Raw genomic sequence first — 20,841 nt, 5'->3', positions numbered from 1 at the left:
TCTCTTAACATGTCAGTTTCCAATACTCCAAAGTCACAAGATTTAGAAAGTTCTCTTAGTGCAGTCAGAAAAGCATCAACAGATTCGTCCTGAGACTAAGTTCTCTGCCTAAATGTTTGCCGTTCCAAAACCACTTTTCTCCGCGGTGTAAAGTAAGCGTCTAAGGCAGCTACAGTCTGTTCATATGTACCTTTTTCTCCAGGGAGGTTGGCGAAAATCCGCTGCACGGGAGCCCCGATACAGTGCAGTAATGTAGCACGTCTCACGGCATCCTGAGCTTCTGTAGATCCACTGGCTATTTAACAAAATCTGTTGGACTCCATCCATATCTTGTATTCCGTATACAAATCCGGAGCTCCGAGGTTCAGTGGAAGCGGTGGAAAAAAGCTGGGCATAAGCAAAGACCGGGGTAAAGTTAGCTTGAAGTTCGAAAACGATTTTGGCACGCCTGTAGCGCTTTCACGAAATCTCTTAGAGTTACAAAAACACTTGCTTTGTGTATAAAATACATTGTGGATGATTTCTCAGCCTTTACTTTTTCGTTTTTATGACATTTTTTTGACCAAGCACGAATATTCTTTTGTCCATATCTCCGCAATGGAAGCACAGAACGCCTTCAAACCAAAAGCATTTTAAAGACCACGACTTGTGGATATTTCCACAGCCTTTACATCAAACTATCGGTGAGCTAATTATCTTTTTTTAAACCTCCGGTTTTTCATCGATGCGTAATTAAAACCCGGGGAACCCGGGGGACCGCTGTGTGCACACGTTCACAAAGCGAGAAATACTGTTCAATACGGCTTCACGCGAAAAACCCGCCTATGACCATAGGAAGCAGAACAGCGCGGTCTCCAATTACCCAGACTGTAAGCACGGGAATAAAGCTTTGTTTGATTTCTGAAACCCTTCCTTTACGTCCTGTTTTCATTCAGGTAAGGGTCAACTATATTCACAATACTACTGACAGCAGGAAGATTAAAATATTCTTTACTCAGCAGCTTATTAAAAACAGCTCCCATGATGTTCATACCGACTTTTTACACAGAACACTGACACAGCTTTGTGTTCTGAATCTCTTTTTCTCTTGCTTTTATTTAATGTGGCACAATGCACTGGGATAGGGGTATTCTGTTCACAAACCAATAGCATTTAAACCACAGCACCCACAATGCTGCTGGTAAGTGTTTTGCACACTAAGCAGGTCATCTGACTATTCCCAGCTTTGTTTTGGGTTATGGAACCTTTCTTTTTATGATTTTCTGAAGATAACACTACAGGTAACACACTGGGATAGGTGGGTCTTCTTCATGGCTCAATAGCATTTCAAATACAGCACCCACACTGCTGAAACTAAGTGTTTTACACACCACACAGGTCCCCTAAACTTATACAACCTTTCTGTGATTGTGGCCCCTTTATTTATTTTTTTAATAAGAATTTTAGTTTTTCAATATGGCACCATTAGACAGGCGGTACATGGGGATTGGGGGGTGCTATTCATGAGTCAATAGCTCTTCAAGCACAACAGCCACAGTGCTGCAACCAGGTGTTTTACACCAGACATTTCCCCTAACCTTATACAACCTCGCTTTGAGTTGTGGAACATTTCTTTATTTTTTAATGTTTTTTTTGACTGTAATCAAGTGTTGTGCTCACTAGGCAGGCCTCCTGACCTTTCACAGTCATGCTTTGTTGTGTGCAACTTTAATTATCTTTTTAGGATTTTTTGAACATGGCAACTTCCACCGAGACGGGTGGGGGGTGTGGGGGTGCTCTTCAATAGCTTTTTCATCTATACACACAAACGGATGTAGCCAAGACACTCAGAACCTGTCACGCAGGGGCTGACTGCTGAGGATAGGGATCCAATGCGGTGCCCTTGGTAGGGTTGGCGCGAGACGCAGGCGTAGTCGGAGTAAACAGGCAGGGGCCCGAGTCCAGGAAGGCGTAGTACAGGCGTAGGCACAGAATCGACAGGCGAAGGCATAGTCGAGGGACTGGCAGGGGTCGGAGTCCGGGAAGGCGTAGAAGTTGCGTCGGTAGGCAGAGGCGTAAACGAAGAGACAGGCTGGGGTCAGGATCCGAGAAAGCGTAAAACAGGTGAAGGTACAAAATCGAGTGGCTAAAGCGGTTGTCGGAAAAGCGGGGTCGAGGTCCAGGGGAGAAGTCATAGTAAGGCAAAGGCGTAGTTAGTAGGTAAGCTCCGGGAGAGAATCTCAATCATGAGCAATGACCGGGGGACAGATGAGGGTTTAAGTAGAGGACTGATTGACATGTGCACGTTTGGTATGGGGAGAGCTCGAGGGAATGCAGGAGCGCTTGCCTGCGTGAGGGAGATTCATGACAGAACCAACAGAATCAACCTGAACTCATAGAAAAACAAGAATGCCCCCGAGACACCTGAATCCCCCTCCTGGACCACTCTGGTATCAACACCCCCAAACCCATCCATTCCAGCTAACAAGACTCAGAATCGGTGCAACCCTCCAACCTGGACCTAGAGCAGGATGGGACAAGAACCTGCACCACACTACGTACACAGGTTTGTATTTTTGGCTGAAGATGAAAATGTCTAACATAGATTGTTTTGGTTCTAGCAAACAATAAAAATAGTTGTTAAAATCCAAACACACATAATGAGATCACTCTCTGTCAGTATGTGTAACATTCTGGGTCTGGGCTCCTCTGTATTTGGGCTAAAGAGAGTTCAACAACATTATTAAATGCGCTGACATCATAATCTGACAAGATCCATTGTTTAGGGGAGACTTGACCACCCACTGTCCCCCTGGTATTGTGAAGCTCATTGTCCTTTAGCTTTCCAAAACCAGAATCACTTGGGACTCCGGGGGGATCGGTGTATGCAAAATATGAATTCCTTATGCAAGAAATTGTATATGGTCAATATAGCGATCATATCTTATCAGCAGATGGTAATCTCCAAGGAACAAGTAATAGGTTTATTCCACGCTGAAAAATGATCAACTGATTGATGAACCCAAGTGATTTGAAAGAAATGTTAAACAACTCAAAGCGAGGTTGTATAAGGTTAGGGGAGCTGTCTGGTGTGTAAAACACCTGGTTGCAGCACTGTGGCTGTTGTGCTTGAAGAGCTATTGACTCGTGAAGAGCACGATGTACTATCCCCATGTACCGCCTGTCTAATGGTGCCATATTGAAAAACTCATAAAAAAATAAAGAAAGGGGCCACAACCACAGCAAGGTTGTATAAGGTTCTGGGGGCTGTCTGGTGTGTAAAACACTTGGTTTCAGCAGTGTGGCTGTTGTATTTGAAATGCTATTGAGCCATGAAGTCGACCCGCCTTTGGCACTATATTACCTGTAGTGTTATCTTCAGAAAATCATTACAAAATAAAGAAAGGGGCCACAGCCACAGCAAGGTTATATAAAGTTAGGGGGCCTGTCTGGTGTGTAAAACACTTGGTTTCAGCAGTGTGGGTGCTGTATTTGAAATGCTATTGAGCCATGAAGATGACCCACCTGTCCCAGTGTATTACCTGTAGTGTTATCTTCAGAAAATCATAAAAAAATAAAGAAAGGGGCCACAGCCACAGCAAGGTTGTACGAGGTTCGGGGGCCTGTCTGGTGTGTAAAACACTTGGGTACAGCAGTGTGGGTGCTGTATTTGAAATGCTATTGAGCCATGAAGACGACCCACCCGTCCCAGTGTATTACCTTTAGTGTTATCTTCAGAAAATCCTAAAAAATATAAAGAAAGGTTCCACAACCCAAAACAAAGCTGGGAAAAGTCAGAGGACCTGCTTAGTGTGCAAAACACTTGCAGCATTGTGGGTGCTGTGGTTTAAATGCTATTGGTTTGTGAACAGAATCCCCCTATCCCAGTGCATTGTGCCATATTAAATAAAAGCATGAGAAAAAGAGATTCAGAATGCAAAGCTGTGTCAGTGTTCTGTGTAAAAAGTCGGTATGAACATAATGGGAGCTGTTTTTAATAAGCTGCTGAGTAAAGAATATTTTAATCTTCCTGCTGTCAGTAGTATTTTCAAAATAGTTGACCCTTACCTGAATGAAAACAGGGCGTAAAGGAAGGGTTTCAGAAATCAAACAAAGCTTTATTCCCGTGCTTACAGTCTGGGTAATGGGAGACTGCGCTGTTCTGCTTCCTATGGTCATATACGGGTTTTTCGCACGAAGCCGTATTGAACAGTATTTCTCGTGTTGTGAACGTGTGCACACAGCGGTCCCCCGGGTTCCAGTTCGCGCGTAATTATGCATCGATGAAAAACCGGAGGTTTAAAAAAAGATAATTAGCTCACTGACACTTTGATGTAGAGGCTGTGGAAATATCCACATGTCGTGGTCTTTAAAATGCATTTGGTTTGAAGGCGTTCTGTGCTTCCATTGCGAAGATATGGACAAAAGAATATTCGTGCTTGGTCAAAAAAATGTCATAAAAATGAAAAAGTAAAGGCTGAGAAAGCATTCACAATGTATTTTATACACAAAGCAAGTATTCTCGCGATTCTAAGAGGTTTCGTGTAAACGCTACAGGCGTGCCAAAATCGTTTTCGAACTTCAAGCTAACTTTACCCCGGTGCACTACCGGGAGTATAATAGGTTCGATATAAAGTGGCAAAAATATAAAGGGGGAAAATACCCCAGACTGTGTGTAAAGGTCTCGTTGAGACTGTTGTTCTCTTGTTAAATATGGCGTACTGTGCACGAAATGTTACAGAAACACAATCTGATATTTTAATAATGTATCATAATAATAATAATAATAATAATAATAATTGCTTACACTTCCTGGACACTCCACTCAAAGCGCTTTACAGGTAATGGGGTCTCCCCTCCACCACCACCAAGTGCTCTCGGATCCAAATATTAAGTTCTAATTTTTTTAAAGGTGATATCTTCTCTTCCTCTAGTGGAAATCACACGATGTGAGCAATTGTTTTTGTTTGTTTTTTTCACGTTGTGATCCAAAGAGCCTCAGACGCACAGTCTGACAGTAACCGAACCAGAATGGATTCTGTTGGGAGCCGGACTGAGCTCATTCTCACTCCCTGTGCTGAAAAGAGAATCAGCTCTTCCCCGGGCACCATCTACAGCTGCTGGATGGTACTCTGCGTCCTGCTGCTCCAGCAAATATTTTGACGAAAGACAGATCACTTGTGCGCTTTTAACTTTCTCGCAGCTACATACGATACCGAAGCTGGCGATATGAAGGCAACCGCTGGTACACCTTCTCTAACTTTCACAATCGCGATAAACATTTTTTTTAAAAAAAAGACCTTTGAAGAACTAGATATAGAAATATATAACTAGATAAAAACATTAGCTTTATCGGTTTTTACATTAATCGATTTTGAATGTAATTTGATCTTTTTACATTGCATTTTACATTGAAAAAAAAAAACGTGCATACCTAATCCACCAACGGACAGAGCAATATTTTACGTTGCCTTCCAGAGCTTCCAGCGTGTGATGGATTTGGATGGGCGTCTGTATGATACCACTACAGCACTGGCGCAGGTGCAAAATCGACTTTCACAGGACTTTTTCAGTGTCTTCTCCTCTCTCAAATGGACCGAAGCACAGGAGCCAATATTAGAGAAAACGACAGGTGTTTAAACAGAGTATGTCCCAATGTCTGCGACAACATTTTGTCATTTTGTATAAACGCAAACGGTTCATCATTTAAAAGCCAACATCATTCTTTTTCTCACTGGCGCAAATACGCTACCACACATGCGAGCTGTTGTGTGAAAGAAAATTCATATGTGCGTAGGAAGGCAGAATAAAATCCAGAACTGTATTGGTGATATCGATAAACAGGGCTCATGTTCACAATAAAACTTTATTGTATAAAACGTAAAAATTCGTAAATATTTTTTTTAATCATGCAAAGTGTCTGTTAAACCATTCATGAAGGATTCTTAGACAAAAAAACATACCGTTATATGAGAAAATATATTTACTATATGTGCATTTAACTTACTTTTTAACAATTTTAGTTTCAAGGTCAATGAAAATTGTTTCCCTGCTTTTTTGTCATAAATACACAAGCTTGTTATGTCTTGTGTCAGAAATAAACTGCATGAAATTTGCTAAAGCAACAAAACGTAAGTGCGACAAAGAAGACAAACATTTGCGTTTATAGTGCAATGTTATCTCGAGCCTTTAAAATTACTTTAAATGCAATTTGTTTTTCTCTGTAGCTCTAAGGCTTTGTCATTTAGGTGTGCTGTTTTTTTTACATGTTGTAAAAAAGTCGCTAAATCATACGAAACATAAAAACTCCAATTGTAAACAATTGCAGCTCAGTGCAGAAAAGAACCCTGTAGATTAGCATGTACATTTGCATGGACAGTAGATTTTTCAGAAAGTGTAATTGGATTATAGCACGTGCCCCTGACGATGTTGTTGATACGTCATATGTGCTCTTTTTTGTATTATATGTATTTTTGTTGTTCAAATAAGAAATATTTTAAAAAAACTTTCAGGATGGTTGCTGCTGTAAAAATAAAATGACATCAAGGGCGCTGTATGCAGAGGTCTGAAACCTGCTCCACAGAAGAACTTTATCCAGAGGTGTTAAAGAAAATTGATTTATTTTCCTGACTGCAATGTATGGTGAAGCATAAAATCTAGCTGCATAAATCTCTATTACGTGTCATTTATGAAGGCGTTTCAAATAGCAGCCAGTGAAGGATTAACGCTTTTGGAGCATGTATTATGTTCTAAATACTCTTATTTAAATAAGCTTAAATTCGCATACTGTTATTTAGACATTGCAAACCAGTCTGACCTCATACAACATTCTGTGCCCGCTGAGTAGATCTTAAAGCAGCTTCAGCCAGAGTAGCAGTAATGGCAACACAGTGCTTGGAGTTCAGCTTTTCTTATTTCTTCTGCAGAACCACTGGTATCGGAATATACTGATCCGCATAAGAAGCGCTACCTGTTTCAGATAGTTTTTATTGAGCGCTGCTCTAAACTTTACATTTGCTCAGGCTTGTTTTCCCCATGAAAAAAGACATTTCCTTAATTACATTTAACTTTTTTTTCCCTTATCATCAAGTAGAAATAAATAAAACATATCGTTCCATTTAAGAGCCACATGCAGGATGGCTGGTGGTCCAAGGCGTTGCGTTCAGGTTGTAGTTTCCCCTAGAGATGTTTGTTCAAATCCCACTTCTGACAAAGAAGTTAGAGTAGAAACGATAACATCCCTAAGTAGAAAACATCTCACATTTCATGTGTTTAATGTTAAGTGTCTTAGTGGTTGCCTCGGTGGTTGATGGCTCTTCTCTCTTGCAGGGTGATGGCAAACTTCTTGAGAAAGGGAGTCTCCTACGTAAGGCTCTTCGTCAAGAGCGGAGACAAAAGGAACAGACTTCAAACCGACATTAATTACTGAGAGCAGGCGAAAATGTCTTTGGAAAAGAGGAAATGACTGCTGACCGTAAACAGAGCACCGGACAAGCGCTCCTTGTTAGTGTAGTGCTGAGTACCCCTGCTTGTTGCGCGGGAGACCAGGGTATGTTTCTGTGACAGGGCACAGTGTCCACGTGGGTTCAATCCCCACTCTTGGTAGTGTTGTAATAAGTTTTAAATGACAGAACACTTTGATGATTTGCACTCTATTTAAATATGAATTTACTAAATTTCAGTTCAGTTCTCTTCACTCCCACTCCCTGGCATAACTGAACTCTCACTATCGCATACTGAAGGCTTTACATGCATTAGCTGTGATACAGCTCCCCAATAAAGACGGAATCAAACAGTTTGTTCTGTTTCTCATGGTGATCCTCTTCTCGATCCAAATGAAATGTTTAATATGATGCCTCAAGAAAAAAAAAGGAGTGAATTTCCGCCTGTAATGATTGATGCCCCATCAAACATTTTGTAACATCCCCGGAAGTTTATAAAGTAGAATCCTGGTTTGTGGCTTAAATTCAAGGTAACCAAGACTAAGGAAACAAGTTGGAAACTTGATGTCGAACTGGAATTTAATCACCCAGAATATTTCACTACTTTGGGTAGTATGTGCCAGAGTGGAGTTCTTTAGATCCGTTTGACAGCTCAGTTGGTAGAGCGGAAAACTGTAGTGGGAACAGTAAGGAATCCTTAAGTCGCTGTTTTGACTCCAGCTGGAAGGAAGGTGCTTTTTGTGAACTTTAATCAAAGAGTTAAAATAGCGAATCTTTTTCACTCAGACGTTGATCAAAAGCTCAATAAACGATGAAGCAGAGGCTCTTGTTCTGAATTCAGCTAACATCTGATTGTCTTGTTTAGGCCAAGATCTGATCTTTGAATTAAGGGACTACTCTGTCTGATTTGTAATTCAAAAGTATATACAAATGTCACTGTTTTCAAAGGATAGGTACTTAATTGGCTTTATGATTTGGTATTGATTTTGTATCGTTATATTATTAAGTTTGTGCTTTCTGTGTTTTCCATCGTATTGTGAACTACTTTTTTAAACAAATGCTTACAAAGGCAAACACAGCACACATCTGTTTATACCAGCGGTGAATTGTACATTTTTATTAAGTACAATCTACTGTATTTTTAGAAAAAAATGGCGTACTGTGCACGATATGTTGCAGAAACACAACCTGATATTTTCATAATTATTATTTTAATCATTTGACAAGTATGAGGTCCAGGATCCAAATCTTCAGTTCTGATTTTTTTTAAAGTGATATCTTCTCTTCCTCTCTTGGAAATCACAAGATGTGAGCAAATGTTTTTTGTTCTTTTTTTTTCACGTTGCGATCCAAAGAGCCTCAGACACACAGTCTGACAGAAACCAAACCAGAATGGATTCTGCTGGAGGCCATACTGAGCTCATTCTCACTCCCTGTGCTGAAAACAGAATTATCTCTTCTCCGAACATCGTCTACAGCTGCTAGATATTGCTCTGCGTCCTACTGCTCCAGCAATTCCTTTGACCAAAGACAGATCACTTGTGTGCTTTTAACCTTCTTGTAGCTACAGGCTCTTTGATGGCTCATGCTGATCATCCTCTGGATCCAAAAGAAAATTTTAAAGCTGATGCATTTTCGATTGTAATTTGCATCTAGCTACAACGTCCCTGGAAAAAATATTTTATTAGTTGTGTGCAATCGGTATCTTTTACTTTAAAGATGGTAGTGGAAATAGTTTTTAAAATGTTTTCTAAAGAAGATTGTATTGCCAGGACCTGCCTTTAGCGCTCAGTAGCGATTACACTGTTGATATAGATGGAGAAGAAATGTAAGATGAATTGATGATCTAAGTTAAAATAGCCCTATCACGCCTCCTGTAACAGTGTTTGTATTCATAGCAAGTAATATTCTTTTTCAAACCCGAACGTTGCTTTTGCATTAAGTGTTACATAACAATTACCGGTTTCGGGTAGCTTCTGAAGAGCGCACTTTTCCAAACTGAAGCCTATAAGAACATTATTCAAGATGCACCATGGCCCAGAATCGTGCATCGGGACAAGGATTAACATCAATTGAAAGAACTCGCAAATAAAAGATTTGACCGAAAAATTAAATGAGTAGGCAAGTATTAAAACAACACCATAACTTCTTGACTTCCAAACTCTTTCCTGGTTCAGGCCATGTAAAATGACATCATCAGTGGAGTCATGCCGAGGTTGTGAGTTTAAGCCTCACCTGGAGCAGCCTGGTTTTCTGTCTTGACAGGTAAACAGTGTTTTGTGTTATTTGCTAAATGGAGAGAGGATTCTGTGTTAATTGTGCTCCTCCTGGAAGAGGTCAAGATGAGATGTTCACGAGGCTGGTGGTAAATATCCTATCCAGGAATATTTTTTGTTCTTTATCGGGGAATATCGAATATCGGGGCTGTATAAAGGGGCTGTAGGGGGTCAGATCTATAGATGTAGTAAACACATCAGTGGAGACGGTGTGTCTGCTCTCTGTGAGAGAGACGGGCGGAAAGAATAATCTGTGGTCTGGGAAGAAGAGACCCTCTTTTGAAGAGCGGCGCTCCTCACGGAAGAGAATGAAAAAAATATTTTTCAGGGACGCTGATTGTTCTCTTTGGGGGAATTAATGTGTGACCTCGTGGCGCAATGGTAGCATGTCTAACTTCAGATCAGAAAGTTGTGAGTTCAAGTCATGTTGAGGTCAGCTGATGTGTTTGCAGGTGCTGCTGGTGCCAAACCCGGAAATTACACCACGCGGTTGGGTTTTATCTGTACACCACTTAGGTAATCTGAACAAAATAACAGAGCAGTACAGAACACGCAATAAGGAGCTTATGCAGCGAATAATCTTGAACACGACGAGAGAAAACTGCCCATCTGCGTAACATCATGTCCGACTTTAGAGACAGTAACATCAGAATGGAAGTTTCAGACCATGTTTTTGTTACAGGTTCAAGCAAACCTGAAAGTTAGGGAGTGTTTGGTCACTTTTGTATGAAAACGTGTCTGAAGCCTGTAATTATAATTCGCCCTTTTTTAATTGTGGTTGAAATCCACTCCTATGTACCAAGACCTTACAGTATATTCATGTTTACTTAAATGACTAACGCTATTGGACATTAGTTGGTGTCTTTTTTTGTAATGATTTGCTATTTCATGCAGGAAAGAAAGGAACCCAGACCCAACGTTTGCTTTCAGGTGCAGTTCATTTACATACCGGACATCTATTTCTGAGGAGCCTGATTTAAATCACACAACCCCGGAAGAAGTCGAATCAATAATCTTGTAAACCGAAATAAGACGCGTTATCCATTAAACCACTAGCCCGTCACGTAAATGAATTGCACCATGGTGAGTTCAGTGCCGCTACTAGTAATACCCCACCCCCATCTTAAATTTCTAAGTGAGAAACGTGTTTTCTACATTTTTGTCAGTTTTAAAACTAGGAGTATACGGCACTCTGCACAGTGTACGAAGTAAATTATTTTCGCAGTAATTAATTTATTTACACGTGTATACTAAATATAGTAATAAATATAATAAATTAATTAATTACTGCGAAAATAATTTACTTCGTACACTGTGCAGAGTGCCGTATACTCCTAGTTTCGGCACACACGATATATACAGTAAAAAGCCTCAGGCACTGTGTTAGATGTGTTTTCAACATTATATATGCGTTTATTAATGTCATCGATTTTACAGTTGCAATTCGACATTGATTATACGTCGCGGCGACGTATATATACGTATAGCCGTATTTCACCATGAATATACGTATATTCGACGATATATATATATACGTATATTCGACGAATCACTGCCCACTGGGAATAGGTTTATTCCATGCTGAAAAGAGAAGAGAGAAAACATAGCTGTGAAACCTTCTTCAGGTTTGTTTTCTCTCTTCTCTTTTCAGCGTGGAATAAACCTACAGTATTACTTGTTCCTTTGCAGATACGAATGCTGACGTAGCTACCCACCTGAATATATTAAACGCTTCATCTATATGATTAACATAATGTTCTCCTGAATAACTACTCGAAAGAAGCCGTAGCTCAGGTGTTAGAGAGATTTGAAATCGGATCGGTGGATTTAGAGTCCAGACTGCGAACCGACAGCTGACACAGGTCTTTTATAGAACCGTTTTGATTTTCTCTACTTTGTCCCCGTGACGTCATTGTCCTGCTCGCAGCCGAGCCCGACACACGATACTGTCTGGTTTCTGTCACTGGGCGGGTCTGTGTTGGTTCTAATGCCCCAGTATTATGACGGGGACACTAAACTGTAAACAGGTGCCGTCCTTCGGCTGAGACGTAAAACCGAGGTCCTGACTCTGTGGTCATTAAAAATCCCAGGTCGTCTCTTGAAAGAGTAGGGGTGTAACCCCGGCATCCTGGCCAAATTTCCCATTGACCCTTACCAGTCATGGCCTCCTAATAATCCCCATCTCTGAACTGACTTCATCCCTCTGCTCTCCTTCCCACTAATAGCTGATGTGTGGTGAGCGTTCTGGCGCACTATGGCTGCAGTTGCATCATCCAGGTGGGGCTACACATTGGTGGTGGTGGAGGGGAGTCCCCATTACCTGTAAAGGGCTTTGAGTGGAGTGTCCAGAAAAGCGCTATATAAGTTAAAACAATAATAATTATAATTATTATTATTATTATGTAAAATGCAATAAAAATATCATGTTTGAATAATGTAAAAACTGATAAAGCTAATGCTTTTTTCAGGGCTATATCTACTTTTTAAAAAAAAGAGAAGTCTGTCGCGATTGTGAAATTTGGAGAACATGCACCAGCGGGTGCCTTCACATCTCCAGCTTCAGTCTCGCCTGTAGCTGCAAGAAGGTTAAAAGCGCACAAGTGATCTGTCTTTGGTCAAAGGAATTGCTGGAGCAGTAGGACACAGAACAGTATCTAGCAGCTGTAGACGATGTTCGGAGAAGAGATAATTCTGTTTTCAGCACAGGGAGTGAGAATGAGCTCAGTCCGGCTCCCAGCAGAATCCATCCTGGTTTGGTTACTGTTAGACTGTGCATCTGAGGCTCTTTGGATCGCAACGTGAAAAAAAAACAATTGTTCACATCGTGTGACTTCAACGAGAGGAAGGGAAGATATCATTTTTAAAAATATCAGGACTGAAGATTTGGATCCGGGACCTCATACTTATCAAATTATTAAAATAATAGTTATTAAAATATAAGATTGTGTTTCTGCAACATTTTGTGCACAGTACGCCATCTTTATCTAAAAATAAAACAACAGTCACAACGAAGCCTTTACACGCAGTCTGGGGTATTTTTCCCTTTTATATTTTTGCCACTTTATATCGAACCTGTTATACTCCCAAAAGTGCACAGTAGATTGTACTTAATAAAAATGTACAATTCACCGCTGGTATAAACAGATGTGTGCCGTGTCTGCCTTTGTAAGCATTTGTTTAAAAAAGTAGTTCACAATACGATAAAAACACAGAAAGCACAAACTTAATAATACAACAATACAAAATCAATACCAAATCATAAAGCCAATTAAGTAGCTATCCTTTGAAAACAGAGAACACCTTTATATCTACAAAAAACTTGACATTTGTATGTATTTTTTAATTAAAAAGCAGACAGTGTAGTCCCTTAATTCAAAGATCAGATCTTGACCAAAACAAGACAATCAGACGTGAGGTGAATTCAGAACAGGAGCCTCTGCTTCGTCGTTTATTGAGCTTTTGTTCAACGCATGAATGAAACAGATTCACTATTTTAACTCTTTGATTAAACAAAGTACACAAAAGGTGCCATCCTTTGAGCCGGAATTGAACCAGCAACCTAAGGATTCCCTGCTATTACCCACTACAGTCCTCCACTTTACTAACTGATCTATCAAAGGGATGTCAGGAGCTGCTCTCTGTCACATACTGCCCAATGTAGTGAAATGTTCTGGGTGATTTAAATCCCAGATTGACATAGTTTCCAACTCGTTTCCTTTTTTTTAATTTGAATTTAAGCCGCGAACCAGCATTCTCTGTATAAACTTGCAGGGATATTAAAAAATGTTTGATGGGGTATCAATTATTCAGAAATGGACTCCTTTTTTTTCTTGGGGGATCATATTAAACATTTCATTTGGATCTACAAGAGGATCACCATGAGGAACAAAACTAAGTTTCATTCTGTGTTTATTAGAATCTGTAACACAGCTAATGCATGTAAAGCCTTTAGTATGCGACAGTGAGAGTTCAGTTATGCCGGAGAACTGAAATTTAGTAAATCCATATTTAAATAGATTGCAAATCTTCAAAGTGTTTTGTCACTGTAAATATTATCACAGGGGTTTACCAGCTGCCGCACGTGCTTGTTTTGGGATTATTTCCAAAAAGTATCCCATTAGTAGTTGTGTGTCCTTACTGGTATCTTTTAAACATTCGATTATATACAAACGGGACAGAGACAAAGTAATAATCCCATTTTAAGGTGTCTTGCATTTTAATTTACTGAACAGATAAATTGAAATGCTCTGATTCAGAGCCCCTGCAGTTCGTGCTAATTAGAACCACAACAATGCTCCTGAGTCCTGGGCACTACACTGAGCACACGTTCAGCTGGGCTCTGACTTTGTTAAGCACGACTTCTTGTTGCAGTTGAGCTCAGAGCTAGATATGATCTCCATATTCTACCGCAATAAGTAGTCTGAAACTTAGTAAATAGTACACAGTTTTTAACTGAAGTCAGGTTGTTAAAAAATTAAACCAGCACCCTGTCACCGAAACTTACCCCGGTCTTCCGCGCGACAAGCGGGGGTACTCAACACTGTACTAACAAGGAGCGGTTGTCCGCAGTTGAGCGTGAGCTCTGATTACTGTCAGCAGACATTTCTTCATTTCCAATGACGTTTTCTTCTGCTCTCAGCTTTTTACCGGTCATAAATGCTCAAGAAGTAATTCATTTGAGTTTGAAGTCTGTCTCTGTTACCTTCGGTCCTGATAAAGAAAAGCCGTGCGTGGGAGACTCCCTCTCTGAAGAAGTTTGCCGTCACCCTGCAAGAAAAGAGAGCCATCATTCACCGAAACAGCCACTAAGACAAATAACATTAAACACGTGAAATGCGACATGCTGTGGAAATGTTTTCTACTTAGAGATTCTGTCGTTTCTACTCTAACGAGAGAGGCTCTTTGTCGGAAGTACGATTTGAACAAACGTCTCCAGGGGAAACTGCGACCTCAATGCAACGCCTTAGACCACCAGGCATCCTGTCTGTGGCTCTTATATTGCATTATATGTTTTATTTATTTCTACTTGTTGATAGGAAAAAAAGTGAAATCGTGTAATTTGGGAAATGTATTTTTTTCATGGGGAAAACTAGCCTGAGCAAATGTAAAGTTAAGAGCAGCGCTCAATAAAAACCATCAAAGCCGAAAGCGCTTCTTATGCGGATCAGTATATTCCGATGCCGGTGGTTCTGCAGAAGAAATAAGAAAAGCCGAACTCAAAGCACTGTGTTGCCATTACGGGTACTTTGGCTGCAGCTGCTTTAAGATCTACTCAGCGGGCACAGAAAGTTGTATGAGGTCAGACAGGTTTGCGCTGTCTAAATAACAGTGTGCGAATTTAAACTTATTTAAATAAGATTATTTACAATGTAATACATGCTCCAAAAGCGTTAATACTGCACTGGCTGCTATTTGAAACGCCTTTAGAAATGACGCGTAATAGAGATTGATGCAGCTGGCTTTTATGCTTCACAATACATTGCAATCAGGAAAATAAACCAATTAGAAATATGCAATACAACGTCTTTGAGTTCGGTTATTTTTATTTCTTCTGCAGAACAACTGGTATGGGAATGTACTGATCTGCATAATTCGCGCTTTCGGTTTCTGATCGTTTTTATTGAGCGCTGCTCTGAACTTTACATTTGCTTGTGCTAGTTTTCCACATGAAAAAAAAGAGATTTCACTTTTTTTCTTATCAACGAGTAGAAATAAATAAATTACATATAATTCAATATAAAAGCCACCGGCGAGTTGGCTGGGGGTCTAAGGCGTTGCGTTCAGGTCACAGTTTCCCCTCGGGTTTTTTGTTCGAATCCCACTTCTGAAAAAAAGGTTTTCTCGTTTTTCTCTGTGAAAAGACAATCAAGTTCTTAACAAATTTCATATATTAGACTTCCGCAATACGTTCTGGCTTTAACAGGAAACTGTGCGCTTCCACAGAAAGAGTAACAAGAGGAGACGTTTCCATGTTACTTGTAGACTTGGATAAAGGAACGTGGCGGTGAATGAAAGAGGCACAGACGGGATTCGGACCCGCGATTTTCGGTTTACGAGACCGACGCCTTACCACTTGGCCACCGTGCCGTCGCTGGGAGCGGGGTCAGCTTACTATATGTTGAATCAACCCTAGTAATTTTACTGTTGTAATAGAGGAACAAGAGGCGCAGTCGGTAGAGCTTGCGACCCTTAAGTTCAAAATCGTTGATTCATGGGTTGTTTGTGTCCTTTCTGATCCCTCTAATCTTTTAGTAGGACAGTGCAAGCAGGACGTGATAGGGTACAGTGACTCCCAATGTCATATGAGCTTTGTGTAATTTAGCTTTCTTAACGCTATGGGGCTCGATTCAAATATCGCTGTGAAAGGTTTTTTCTAGATTGAGGGTGATCTGCTCCCGAGTAATTATAAACACCTGAGCGTTTACTGTTTACTGTTGTGTTACTGTGATAAAGGAACACCGCACTTTATCAAAATACTGCTGCTTCCTAATTTTACATAATGGTATTTAGACCGGGGAGAGTGACTGCATTCCAAGAGGCTAAAAGTTGATTTCACAAAGCCCCCATTTAATAAAATACATTAGAAACCGCAAGGAAAACAGTATGTTTTAATAAGTCTTCTCCTGGTTTTATATTATTATAGTCTTTCACATTTGAATGCATACCTTACCGAAAATCTTACCTAGATTACAGGCAACACAAACAGTTCTTAATGCACAAAGTCTATTTATAGTTGACTTTCTGCTAATCACATCTAATAGTTCATGAATCTTCCTGCCCATCATGTGTCTGCTAAGCAGTTTCTCCATTTTCCTCCTCCTGTCATTGTCAGCAAGCACATCAAGATGGGAAAATGTAACAGGGAAAAAGAGTAGCTGGTAGGAGTGGGATTTGAACCAAAACCTCGATCTAGAGACAAGAATACCCATGAGAGCTAGAAAAACAGAAGTCCTTAATCAGGGTGCGTTAGAACACTCAACCATCCTGACAAGCAACTGGTAGGAGTGGGATTTGAACCCACACCTCGATCTGGAGACAAGAATACCCGTGAGAGCTAGAAAAACACAAGTCTTTGATCATGGTGCTTTGGTGGTGGTGGAGGGGAGTCCCCATTACCTGTAAAGCGCTTTGAATGGTGCTTTAGAACACCCAACCATCCTGACAAGTGACGGATGAATGGAGGTGTATTGAATACACCAGTAGTTCACCAACCTGAGTTGCTTTGCTGGAGAAGTGCCATGTTACATGTTGTAAACGTCAAACGTACAAACGTGTTGTACTTTCCAACCTTTGAGTAATATTTTCCAGAGCTAGGGCGCAGTTGTCTTCACAATCTGGATTATCTCAAAAGCAATGATGTCTGTGTAAAACAGATTTTATTTTCGGGAACCGACGTTGTATTGCATATTTCTAATTGATTTGTTTTCATTATTGTAATGTATAGTGGAGCATAAAAAAACATCTGCAAAAATCTCTATTACGCGTCTTTGGCATTTCAAATAGTAGCGAGAGCGAGGATCAAACCCCCCTCTTGGCGATAGTTGCCTCACGCTCTGAACAACCAAGTCCTGCTTATTCCCGCTGTGGGTCGTGGATGGTGTGTTTTGGTATTTACTCGAAATTACGGAGGATACATGGGACTGCATTTACCTGATAACATACCATGATCTCTAGTACCTAATGAGCTTTGATAATTCAGCTTGCTTATCGCTTTGGGCTCAATTCAAAAGTTGCAGTGAAAGCAGGAGCTGAGCAGGATTCTGTTTAAATGGAGCCAGATCTGTTCACAAGCGGGGAAACACTTCAGCGTTTACTAATTGAAGACCACAATCCGCTAAAACACCCCTGTTTCTTAGACTAAAAGAAGCTAAAAGCATTTTTGAACATGGGTTATATTGTAAATACTGTTATTAAAAAGCTTATTCGCATACTGTCGGTTATTTAGACGGTTCAAAACAGGCTGCCCTTATAAAACTTTCTGTGCCCGTTTTGACCAAGGAGAAAGTATTTTCTGATGGAGCGCTATGCGAAAAGATTTAATTAGCTTTACCCCTGCCAATGATTCAGCATGAAGAAGTAAAAGTTTCAAAGGGAAAAGCAGCTCGCTAACACAGCCAATATTAAATGTACTTGCCGGCACACTATCACGTGCATTGGCTCAGAAGTGATCTCGGCAATGTTCCCAAAGTAAAGCTGAAAGTGCCAAAGAGCATTTCTGTTGAGAAAACTGCCTTGATGTTAAGCTTAGAAAGCCTGTCTTTTAGATGTTCTATCTCTAAACACCTTGTGCAGCCTCCCAACAGACTAACAAATATTTTTTTTGAGAAATGGGCACACACCCGGAAGACAATAACGTTTATCTACATTCGAGTATGTGAATAACAATTTAACAGAAAAAAGTTTGTAAATGAGATTTTGCAAAAATTCAATAAATCGTCTATAAACAGTAAGAAATTATTAAGAAAGTAAGATATTGTTTTATTTTATAAACTTTAAGACAATGAAGAGAGTTTACAGGTCATCCTTCGCTTTTGCTCTTTCAACTTAAGCGTTCAGGATCCAAGCCCATGTGCGGATGGTTGTATTTCTTAAAGTAACTTGTAATCATCAAAAGTTGTTGTGTAGTCCTTCAGTTCTTTCTCGAGTTGTACCATGGATATTTTATACGATCAATACTTTTCATGATCATTTGCATTTTCTGTTTCAAATGGAAAAAGTTCAAAGTGTCCTTATAACTGTGCTCCACATCTACACGAGAGCGCTTGTAAGAGTACAGGACATGCAATGAGGAGTTTGTGCAGCTTTCAGCTTAGTGCGGAGTCCAGAGGAAGGACTCACTCGCTGAATGATCTCTCAAGAAATTCAAAGGGTGTTTTCTGCAAAAGCCATGACAAGTGTGAAGAACAGAACGAAATGTTTTGGAGTTACATTTAAAACAGGAGAGAACACTGTAGCACTTCGAGTGTGTCTAAATTTAATTGTGTAAACCTAGCTGTCTATAAACACAGACAAGGAGTTCTCACACAACAGAAGATTGCGATGTGAGCACAGTAATATGAAACACTTGGAGATGCCAGGGATTGAACACAGGACCTCATACATGCAAAGCATGCACTCTACCATTGAGCTACATCCCCAACAGAACAGCTTGTGGAACTGACTTAGAGATGTGCAGATGCTCACTGACCACAATCCACCACTCACGAAGAATGTCTGCAGTTTCCCACTTTCGCGTATCCTCTAATACAGAGTAAATTCATGGGAATGAAGAAATAAGGAAGGAAAAATAGTCACATCTAAGCTTCCAGAGACCGGTTAAAAATGAATCAGTTATTTTTATATCCAGTCACATGGACGACGGCCCAGTGGGCAAAAGACGTATAATATACGTCTATTAAACGCATACCTTAGACGTCTAAATGTGGTCCGCAATTCGTCTAGAATGAAATTCTAATATATGTCTATTGTTATACGTCTATGATAAGGTGTTCATTATACATAAATGGTTGGAGTTCTATTATACGGATAAATTTAGAGCACTATTATACATATATGATTGGAGTTCAGGATAACTTTAGAGGACTATTATACGTATATGGTTAGAGGTCTATTATACGGATAACTTTAGAGGTCTATTATACGTATATGGTTAGAAGTCTATTATACGGATAATTTTAGAGGACTATTATACGTATATGGGTAGAGGCCTATTATACATTACAATACAGATTTTAAAATGTACAACTTCTATATTTCCAAGAAAAAAAATATTACAATGAAAGTTAAGACGATTTTTGTCCACCATTTGCAAACCCTGTCTAATTGTCCTAACAATTAGAACCAGAAACCTATTATTTTCAGTGTCCAGATCTCCTGGCCCCCTGCCTTGCATATGCATTTTTCAAGTAACACATTGTGTGTTCCTTTATTTCTTTAAAGGTAGGGTGGGACTTCAGCACCGCAGCTAGGAGAAAATTATATAATATTACTACCCAAATAAATGATGATTAATATCTTCTTTAGTATAATCTCAAAAATGAACCATTAAGGTTAACTAAGCTCAAAGCTATAACAAACGTATAAAATTTGGCTTGCATCATGGCAGTTGAGCAATAAAGTCTGTCCTAATTAAAGAGTACCCAAAGTTTGAAAGTACAACATAGAATAAGAATAATTAGAGAAACGGCAAAACGATTTTGTGTCATCTTCCCCTTCACACTATTTTTATGTGCCATTTTTTGCTTATTAACGTACTATTTTAATCAAAATAATATTAAGTAAGATCTGTATGTATTCAGATAGTATTATTATTATTATTTATACTTACTCGTCAAAAGAGGATTGCTGAGATATTTGCGGATTTCTTCTATGATTGAAAAACGTGTCCAAAATGGTGACCAACGAATACTAGCAATGCATTGTGGTATATAACCGGAAAATATACCACAACGTATGCGTTTATTAATGTTGTCGATATTATGGTTGAAATTTAACATTGATAATACATCGCAGCTATGTGCCCCCTACTATGAGCTGATGTGCAATTTTAACGCATGCAGTTAGTAAGGAAACGGTCACTGTTGTAAGGTATTATATATAATGACATTATGGAATAGGATGGGGACAGGCCTGGTGTCACGGGGGGAGGGAGGAGTGTCGCCCCTTCAGTTTTGGGCAAAAGGATTTACTTAACTTGTAATAAAAAAATAGTTGTACTTTGTCAATGGCCAAACATTAATTTATTTACACGTGTAAAATAAATATAGTACATATAGTAATAAATATAGAAAATACAGTAATAAATATAGTAAATTAATTAATTACTACGTAAATAATTTACTTCGTACACTGTGCAGATGGCTGTATACTCCTAGTTACAGCACCCACGATATATACAGTAAAAAGCCTCAGGCACTGTGTTAGATGTGTTTTCGACGTTATATATGCGTTTATTAATGTTGTCGATTTTACGGTTGCAATTAGATGTTGATAATACGTCGCAGCGACGTATACACAGATGCAGCCATTCAAAATGGGTGGGGTATTTCGTGGTATACCCCGGTGGGCGTGTCACATTAAAACGCAGTATCATGCAGTATCACGCAGTGTATCGCGTCATTTGAGGTCATGCTGGAACCTCTCAT

The 20,841-nt window shown here is 39.8% G+C and overlaps 1 protein-coding gene and 2 non-coding genes across 3 annotated transcripts in view; all 3 read right to left on the bottom strand.

The window, feature by feature from the left end:
* LOC138242559 (interferon-induced very large GTPase 1-like) overlaps positions 1 to 20,841 on the bottom strand; it is a 173,569-nt gene that overhangs the window by 125,299 nt on the left and 27,429 nt on the right. The gene's annotated exons all lie outside the window — the stretch shown is intronic.
* trnat-cgu (transfer RNA threonine (anticodon CGU)) lies at positions 15,713 to 15,784 on the bottom strand. The gene has a single exon. It is a non-coding gene; the product is annotated as a tRNA-Thr (tRNA).
* trnaa-ugc (transfer RNA alanine (anticodon UGC)) lies at positions 18,763 to 18,834 on the bottom strand. The gene has a single exon. It is a non-coding gene; the product is annotated as a tRNA-Ala (tRNA).

This window comes from Lepisosteus oculatus, chromosome 14 (genome assembly GCF_040954835.1).
Source record: "Lepisosteus oculatus isolate fLepOcu1 chromosome 14, fLepOcu1.hap2, whole genome shotgun sequence".
NCBI lineage: Eukaryota > Metazoa > Chordata > Actinopteri > Semionotiformes > Lepisosteidae > Lepisosteus > Lepisosteus oculatus.
The sequence above is the reverse complement of the archived record's forward strand: the minus strand, read 5'-3'. Positions and strand labels throughout refer to the sequence as shown.